Source organism: Cupressus sempervirens, chromosome 2, assembly GCF_028749045.1.
Source record: "Cupressus sempervirens isolate cs-2001-9-10 chromosome 2, ASM2874904v1, whole genome shotgun sequence".
NCBI lineage: Eukaryota > Viridiplantae > Streptophyta > Pinopsida > Cupressales > Cupressaceae > Cupressus > Cupressus sempervirens.
In genome coordinates, this window is record NC_143119.1 from 329,503,738 (window position 1) to 329,513,997 (window position 10,260).

A 10,260-nucleotide genomic window follows, 5' to 3' on the forward strand; every position below is an offset into this window, starting at 1 on the left:
GATTGGTAGGCCGAGCAATAATAAGTCCTAGGGGTAGAGGTGAATCGAGGAATGGTTAATCAATAGAGATGATTGAAAAACGAGTTTCTCACATGATATGTTTAATATTACAAAATCATGTGTTTAACAAAATAATTTTAAGCTTGAGATAACTACATAATATTATTGTTCACAAAATGTCAAAAGAGTTTATAATCACTTTTGATGAACACAAAAGACTTAATCCAGTTTAAATTAGTTTAATAAGTTTTACGGGTGGCCTTTTAACCAATTTTTGCAAGCAATTACTATTTAACTTAGATGGCTATTATCTATGGTGTTGGTGGTCGTTTAGAATAATTTGTTTTTCTACTTAGTCTTAGGAAAATCTAAAATTTGTTTATTTCCCTTATAAGAAGCTACAAAAACATTTAAGAAAAAACATTTCTTTGTAGTATCTAAAACAACAATAATAGTATAGATTGTAGAAATAGAAATAGAATAATCAAATAGTAAGGATAGAAACAATTAATTGATCATCCTCTTTTTTAACTCCATTGCAATCTATTAGAATTGGCCCTTGTGAAAAGATTTTATATATTGTCAAATCTTGATAGATTAAGACCAATGAGCTCATTTTCAACTTGCATATTCTTATTTTGCTTCACAAAGAGACCCTTCGAAAAAGTCTAAATGTCATTTAGTATGTTGAAGATGCAACGTGATATCAAAGATCTAAAGAAATGGACAAAATCAAAGTACCAACAATTTCATCTCACCTAGCAAGTTATATTCTTCTTTCGACAACACTTTTGGGTTCTCAATCTATGTGGAATTTGATCCATTCCAATATCAACTTGAGCAATTTGACATCTATTTGTGATTTCTCTTCATGATGATTAAATGCATTCAGAACAACATTTGAAAAATATATGCTAAAATCATAAAATAGAGGAACAACAATTTATTTTTGACAATACAAGCAATTGACCCCTTTATTCAAAAGAAAGTTCCTTATTTTTAGGAAATTTACAAAAGAATATGCCAAAAGTACTAAAACTGAGTTAGACTAAAATTACAAGTGAACATGTAGATCAAGAGCTCTTGAATACCTTTATGATGTCACAAGAATCACAAAAACAGGGACAAGAACAGAATTGTGAGCTTAAAGGATAAGAAACTAGATTTCACCACAAGAAGCAAAAATTGGTATGAAACAAAAAACTAGAAAAAATATTTTTCTTAGCTACTAAACTTACAAAGCTAGCTTTTTGGTGATGTCTTGTTTTCATAATGTAGCCCAAATGGTTTCTTGTATGTGCAAATTTTAAATTGAGGGCCATGTTTGGGCATATGAAGGGCAAGGTTGGCCCTTGGTATTGGTCGTCGAACTCCATTTGACCAAGTGGGTTCAAGTAGAGCTCTTAAAGTTAGAAAAACACATGTTCTCAGTTGTTACATTTGGCAATGGATCTAGATGGAGCCTTGGAGACAAAAAAAAAAGGACATTCCACACATGCCTTTAGATCATTTTCTACAAAGCAACCAAAATTCTCAATTTATTGTAATTAATGATTAATTAGAAAAAATAATGTATTCATTTTATTTTAATTTTTAATTAATTGACAATTTCAAGAAATGGTACATTTTGGGTGTTCTGTAAACATTGCTTGAATTTAGCCCTCTTGTTAGCTACATGATCATGGAAGATGCTTATTTGAAATTGATTGCCAAATGAAGACCAATTTTTTTTAATTAAGTAAAATAGGTTTTGAAGGGTGCCTGAAACCCTTTGCACATCAGAATATTTTCAATGGAGCCCAAACAAAATATACAATAGACCAGAAGTGAAATAGATCACCAACCAAAATAAGGTGACCAAGGTGGCCTCACAGATAACACAGTACACTTTTGCCACCTAATAAAACTCAATAGAACCATTTAGAACCCTTTAATCCCAAAAGAGTGAGATCTAAGAAGTCGATCAGATGACTGTTGGGAACGTTTGTATTTTTTTTCCTTTAACCTTTGTCCAACCTTCCTCCACCAGAGAAGCCTCCTCCCAAACCAAAGCATCGACATCTGACCCAACTGGAGAAACAAGCAAAACCTCACTAGAAAAAATTGCCCATAGGAACTTGACCCGTAGAGGGAGGGGCACCCTCGACATCTACAATCAACAATGAATCAATAGCCTAGTCAGACAAGGCAGAGCTACAGACACTCGCAGCAACCATAGTCACAAGGAAAACCATAGAAGCAAAGTCTTTAAGGATAGAATAATGTTGAACCAAAGCCCCAGACCACCAAGAAGGTCTTTTCTTTGATTTCCTCATTTTCATAGGGCAATGCATTGCAATATATCCTGTCCTGGAGGAGACCTTACAATGCAAAGGAATTCCTTCATAGTCTAGAGTATGAATCCAAGAACCATTAGGGACCTCAAGTTTGATCTTCTCAGGGAGGCTCTAAAAAGTATCAACCACCACGAGGATGTGAGCATAAGTAGTATGCATGATATCAGAAGATTTAGAATCCACCATTTGGGAGTCACCGATGGCATCACCCACAGCTTCAAGAACCGAATCCAGCCACAGGTGAAGGTGAACATTCGAGAGCTTGACCCAAAGAGGCATACAAGAAAAAGATTCATATATAGGGTCGAAACCCTCGTGCCAGGGTTTGGCCAACAAAGGGTAATGATCCTCCTAACTAAATTGACTACACAAAATAGCCCTCCTGTTGTCGGCAACATCAAATTTTACTATGAGAAAACCCTTAGCCATAGGGTAAATTTGGACAAATTCAAAAATCAACAGGTCTCAGTGCTTAGAAATCCAAGCATGAAGAGCTTGAAGGGAAGGCCATAAGCCTTGAAATCTGAAAATAGTTGCCCTCTCAAACAAGTCCTCAATTGTATGAGTAATTTCTTCGGCAATATCATCCTCCAACTCCAACCAGATAGGTTTGCAAACCATGACAGGAGTCACAACCAAGGAAAAAATTGGGCAATCCACAGTCAGAACCCCCAAACCATGGACAATGGCTTCAAAATCTGCCACATCCACAAAAGAGGCAACATTGCCACCAACAACAGAAGCATAAAACCTAACCCCTGATCTACTGTCGGAAGAAACAGGTTGAGCGGATGGGACCCCAATGGCCATTTGGCCCAAGTGATGGAGGGAGCAACGAGCTAGGAGCAGCCAATAAAAGTGCAAAATAATGAAGACCAATTGTTGATTTCAAAAAGAAAAGTCTTTAATTGATTAAATAAAGCAATTCATGCCCAATGGTGTAGGTTCTTACACCAATGATGCAAATGGGTACAATGATGTAGTTTGCAAAATATTTTCTTGAGGTGTTGATTTCATCTCATCAACACTTGTGGATACAACTACCCCTAACAATGGTGTATCCTATGTATGGATATGTACAATTAGGACTCCATACAATTGTAAAATAAAATGTCTTTCAAGATACTCTTAAATCCTAAAAATATGCTTGAAATTTTGCCTCCAATATATTGTCGCACATATGCAAATAGGCCTTATAAAGTTGCCACAATTTAACAATGATGTTCATTTTGTCTTGACGTGTATTTAAGAGAAGCTTCTACCCAATTATCTCTTAGATTTGAGAAGTGACTTACAAACTTGAAGCTCTAATACCATGTTAGAGTCATTAATGGATTCAACACCTATAGATCACTTGTGAAACCAAAAGATGTCTTCATTAATATATTGTCTAATTATGTGCTTAATGACTAAATTTATTTTGAAGGCAAAATTTGCATGTGCTATCTTGCTTATATAAGGTTAGTATGTAAGATTAGACAAATCTGGGGCAATATCTCAATCCTTTGAGATGAGACGACTCAAGGTCAACGAAGACCTTGAATGATTCTTACTTCCCTAACTAAACAATTGAGCATGTGCAAAAAGACTCTCAATCTACCTTGCTAATGCTAGAAAGTGGTAAAATGGATTGGAAAAAAACGTTATTGACATCAATAACCAATGTTTTCATCGCAGTTAAAGTAACACATTGAAAACTCAACTTTCCAAGAAAGTTTCATTCTCTTTACCATTGGTGATATCCATTTCCCATATTATATTTGTATTTATTATTTATTTCCTTATCTCAATAAGATAATATTATATTATTTTCTTCATTTTATAGTAAAAAAAATATTCAAATTCTATTTTACTTATATGGAGTCATGCCAAAAAAAATTGAAATTAATAAAAGCAATTCAATTGTATGACATTTCTAGACAACACAAAATATAGATTGTAATACAAATTACAAATGATAACATAGATGCATTAGTGTTTGAACTACAAAGCTTCTATACTTAAAAATAATTTCAACTCTAGTGTGATGTCCTTTTTGTGATATGACATTTAATTTATAAATTAAACAAAACATAACAATTATTACCATTTAAAAAGGCATGAAATGAAGAGTTGTGATTCCTTGGAACTTGAGATAGTAAAGGGAGATCATTTAATTTAAGGACATCCATTCTTCAATTAATAATCATTGAAATAAGGAAGCAATCAATCAGTTTAGAAATGAATAATTATTTTCCAAAGATAATAATTAAGTATGAATAGGTGTACTTCTTTCAAAGGGATAGAAATCATGAGAGGTTGTGAGTCCCTTGAGAATAAGATATAAAAGGAAGGTCATATTCTCGAGAGGAGATCATCAAATGAAGAAGGGAGAAAAAAATTAAGCATGTGAATCAAGTAAGGATTAATAGATAGGAATCAGAAGAAAATTTAAAAAGTAAGTATTTCAAAGGGCACATAGAGGCTTCACTTTGTGAACTTGGGTTATAGCACGTGTATTGGTAGCATACTAAAGAATCTCCTTATTCTAAAAATATATTGTCCTATAATCCCTTCTTCTTACCCACTCCTAATACACAAACCAAGCTAAAATCCCTCTACTTTTGGCTAGATATTTTTTTCTTTAGCATTTTTCATATCTCTTTATATTTATATCTATATTCAAACTATTGTTAGCTATTGCAAGCATCTTAACCCTATTGGAGCTTTTCAAATTTTGAGTTAACTTTACATTTGAAGTATCTCGAGTAGTTCTCTCTATCACCCCTCACAAGTCATCACTAAACTTTTGTGTTTAATCAAAAGTATGGAGAGATGTTTACAAAGGTTGAAGCTACATAAGTTTTCTTTCAAATGTGGTCAAAACTTAGATCAAACTTTTTCCATAGGTCATTATGAGATTTATATGATTTGATCCCAAAAGAGTGAACCATAAGTTTCCACATAACATTTGAAAAGTTCTTAATAACTCAATTTGTCTTGGTTACTATATATTTTGGTTACATCATTCCAAAATGTGCAACTTATCTTAGTATGATTCAAAATAAATATATAGTAACGATCTTTTAATTCACTAAAGCCTTTGACTTTTATCTCACCTTTATTTACAAAAGATAATGCTTAGTTAGACAAATAGTCTACCTCTTTATTACCTTCCCAGTATTGGAAATATAAGAGGAGTAACTAAGAGGGGAGGGGTGAATCAATTACCACAATAATAAATCTCAGATCCCTTAGATGTCAGACTATTGAAAATATTGATGCTCAGTAAACACACAATCACTCGGTTTAAACTAGAAAATGTTGTAACTTGACAAACACTGAACCAACTTGGAAATTGTTTAACATGAAAATCTTAACATATTATCTATGATTAATCTTACATTACTTAGTTACATACAAATAAAATAAATAGCATGAACACAAGTGACACCAAGATTTAACGTTGAAACCCAATTTGGGAAAAACCTCCAATTCCAACTAGTTATTGATTTTCACTTTTCTGAAGTGAGCCCTATTAGGATTCAACCTTGTTAAAGGTTACAAAACACACTGTTAGGTGTGAACCTATTAGAGGATTTGATCACCCTATCAGGACTGGCCTTATTAGAGGTCTTTAAGACACTTCAAATAGAAATGTCACCTTGTTAGAGGATTGCAAGAGAATGATCTCCTACTATAAAATTAAAAATGTCAAAATGTTCTTCTCGGAGCAAGCTTTCCAATGACTATAATTTTAATACATAATTTAATCATTAAGACTTTCAAATATGAGTTTAACTCATTATAGGTTCATTACCGATTGAACATCAACCGACTTTGACACCTCGGAAAAATTAGTAAATTAGGTCAATTTTTTTTTGAAAAATATGGAGGAACTAGCTTATTGAGATACCTTTCTATTCAAAAAAAAATGGTTTATGATAAATTGACTTCAAATTATCTGTGTCAAACGGAACGTATATCTGAATTACGATTCATGTCACTTCAAAACTTCATAAACTATACAATATTCAACCAAAATAAATCAAGCCAAATGCATCCTCTGGATATTGATGTTACAAATCTAAAGTCGAAAGAATTACTTCATTATCATTTCTCGAAAAAAAGTTATGTGTGTCAAACAAACTGTCACTTTTTAAAATATTGAATTTTATTATGTACCACCTTTCGGAGGAGATAAAAAAAATTGACATAAATAAATTTGTTTTTAGATTAAAAAATATGATTGCAAAGTAGGAACAAAGTACTCAAAATCACTAGTTTATGTCATCTTGAAATTATTTATAGTTTTGAAGATATAGTCACTTGAACGTGATGTTTGTTGCAAAAATATTGATTTCAGTGTCAAAATTGGTCAAAAAGTGGAACCCATTATTGTGGGATCACCCATATTTCTTATTTTAAATATATTTATTACTAGTTTTACATTGATGTTTATTTTTGTAATTTGTAAAATGTTATTCAAATATAGATATTTTAATCAAATATGAAGTTAAATATATTTCTTATTTTAAACACATTTATTATCTTCTACTGTTTTACAATTTTACCCAATTTTTTAATACCATTAATATTACCCCTCAAACTTACTACATATCTTGGTACTTTGATTTAAGTAATCAACATTTTTTTTAAACTAACACTTGCACCCAAAGTAGGTGCAAGGGGTATGCCGATAGCAAAAAACTATAAATTTGCATAAGATGGCATTATAACTTGTGGTTGAATGCCCAAATACAACATAATTCAAAACCTTAAGACACATCAATTGTTGTTTTGTCATTAGGCATGATTTCTTCAATGAAGCCAAATTATGTTTGATATGTTCTTGTAGCTACATGTAGTGCCTCTCCCATTTGAATTTTGTAAGTCATCCTGATGGATGCAACCTTGTTGATCTTTTGTTGTGATGGGATCATGATTGTGACCCTGAGTGATCTACACCGTTGAGGTGTTTGGATTTAGCTTTCTGTATCAGTTGCTTTGATTATGCTTTTGACTGATCTTTGAGATTATGATGTGATTTTTGGTTCACTGAGGTTTGTGCCAGTGGTTACCAGGATCGATGTGGTATCATAAGGTTGTTCCGTGATTACCTTGAGATGTGTGCAGAGATTGCACTATGTTCTATTAGCATGCTACACTGGACTGGGTACCTGTAGCAGTGGTTAGTCATGTTTATGACTGTGTTTGCTTATGTGTTTTAAGTGCCTTATTTAATGCGTAAGTAATTAAATGGATTGTCCATGTTGATTTATTGGGTTATGTGCTACGGACATTTACCTTGTTATATTTCTGATTAGAGAGATATTTGTTACTCATGTTATGTTTACATTTGAGAGGACCCGAGGGTCAGATGTTACTCTTTGATTCCAATATCATAGATATTAGACTACTATGTTGTTCAGTTAATCATATTGCATGATGATGCCATTTTGAGATGACAGTGTGTTTTATGATGTTATCTGGTTATCTGGTATTTGGACATACCTTTGATTTTGTTGTGTGATGGATTTAATGTATGGTTATTTACTTCATTCCTGTGTTGCTATGCCTTTTGCGAACATGAGTGATGTAAATAGATTATTTTAATATAATTAAATAAATGGTTAAATTAGGTGATTTAATGCATTTATTGCTTCGGCTATGTTATTATATTCAATTGCACTTGATCGTGTTGTTTAGTGTGCAAGATTTATATCCCTGGCAGTGGCACATGGAGTTAGTGACTCAACCATTCATATTTTACCAATGTCGTCCTTGTATGGTCGACGTATCCTTAATTAAATGTTTAATTTAAACCTTTCGGTGATTATTAAATCCGAACTCATTTGCATTATGTGATTATACCAGTAAGCGTGTCTGTGCATTTAGAGTTTCGCTTTGTCGCGAAAGTTGTTTAGGAGATTTATGTGTTTTTGGGTTTTTGAGCTTTTTAATAGATTTATTTTAATTTCTAGCAGCTTTGCCATAGATGAATTCCTATTTATAGGAATAACCTGTTTTCGTTTGGGTCGATTCGGGGTTTAACTAGATTGGCTGGTTAAATGCCCTAATCGATTATTCACTTGAAAAGTGAATAAATATCCAAAAAGGAATTTAATTCCTCACTTCTCACTTTCAAATGGGAAAGTTGGAGAGTAAAACCCAAAATCCTCTTCATGAGGATTTACTGTTTTGTTCGTTGTGGGAGCTACGGGCGTGGGATCATCGCGAGGTTGGGCTCGTTGGATCCAGCTCGAGGAAACCTTGGATTGCCGCGATTTTTCAGCTACTTCTGCAGGATATTTATTTTATGGTTCAGATTCCCGTTTTGCCCTTTTGGCTGTGAGGTAGGGCTTTCCTGTTTTATTGTTTCTGCTCCGTTTCTGCTTCTATTTTTGGTAGCCATTTGTTTGGAGGTTGAGAACTAGTGTTCCCCTCTATTTTTGTATGCTAGTTCTACCCGGTTGGGCGGGTATAAACATTTTCCTGTTTGTTGGGATGAGGGTTTGGGATCTTGCACTGTTCTGCTGGCCGTTTTTGCATACGGTGTCCGATTCCATTTATTTTTGGATTTTTGGGGTTTTTGAACCCAAAGGCCAAATGGGTTTTAATTTTGAAGTTTTCTAAAAAAATTGGGTTTTTACCTCGTTTTGTGTGCCGCCCTATTTTCTAGGGTTTTCTTAGCACAATGTGGGTCGTGGACCTTGATGATCTGTTTGGATATCAGTCAAACCAGTTTTGCACTTTTATGTTGCATTGGGATGCGTGTTGCATCCGTACTCTCGACGTTGTGTTCGATTGAGTGATTTTATATTTGTTATGGTTTCTTTTGGACCTTTGCTTTTGTTCGCGAACGCTAGGATTCGTGTAGAATCCATACTCTCGGATTGAGGCCGGTTGAGGGAGTTCATGAAGTTTGGTCTTATTGCATCATTGGGATTCGTGTAGAATCCATACTATCGAATTGAGGCCGATTGAGTGATTTAATGATGTATGATTTTATTGGCTTTGGGATTCCTGTAGAATCCGTGCTTCCCGTGTCGCTTTCAGTTGGGTTTTTTCTTTGCATTGTGTTCTCATTCCTATCCTTGTGTTATGATCTTCGGGATGGTGGTGCACCACACACGAGTACGTACGCGTACATTTGTTGGGTGACTTGCAAGGCCCGATCTTTCGTGGATTTGCTGGAAGTTATGATCATTTGGGTTGGGATGGGAGTATGCATGCCCATGGGCACTTGTCGTAGGATGAGCATGGGTAGGGTAGGGTAGCATATGGAGGGGGTTCTATCTCGCAGCCTGGTGACCTTAGTCCCATAGGGTTGGCAGAGGAAGTTTTAAATAAGTGATAATTAAAGAAAATGTGACTGGTAATAAAACTTAAGATAATAAAATGTGTGTGCAAGGCCCTCCGTTGAGGAGTTGAAACGCACGATCTGAGCTCGGGCTTGTCGATGCCAAGCGACTCTCCATGATGTTAGCCCCTACTTAGTAGCCTTTTGAGTGTCTAACCAAGACCTTTACTCCTTGCATTGTCTTAGGTTCTTGGTTGCAGCCATCATACTGTCTGGCGTGAGTGTTAGCCATGGATGTTCTTTTGTGTGTTTTTGGTTGGATCATTATCTCCATCAGCACGGCGGGTGTGGACCCACGAGTGCCACGTGGTTGGGAGGCGTAGCTACCTTCACCACTGCTAGGGATTGGTGTACAGAGATGATCTTTGTCCTAGTGCGACCGTTGCTGGATGTCTTCACTTGGTACTTTGGGTTACGAAGTATGCTTTCTTGTGATTTATGCTTTCATTGGGATGCTTGTATATCATGTTTAGATGATGTTAGTTTATTTGACGCGTTCCCTTATTATGATGTTTAGCATATGATTAGATGCTGTGAATTGTTGTATTAGCATATCTGTTGCTTATTGCTATTTAGCATGTG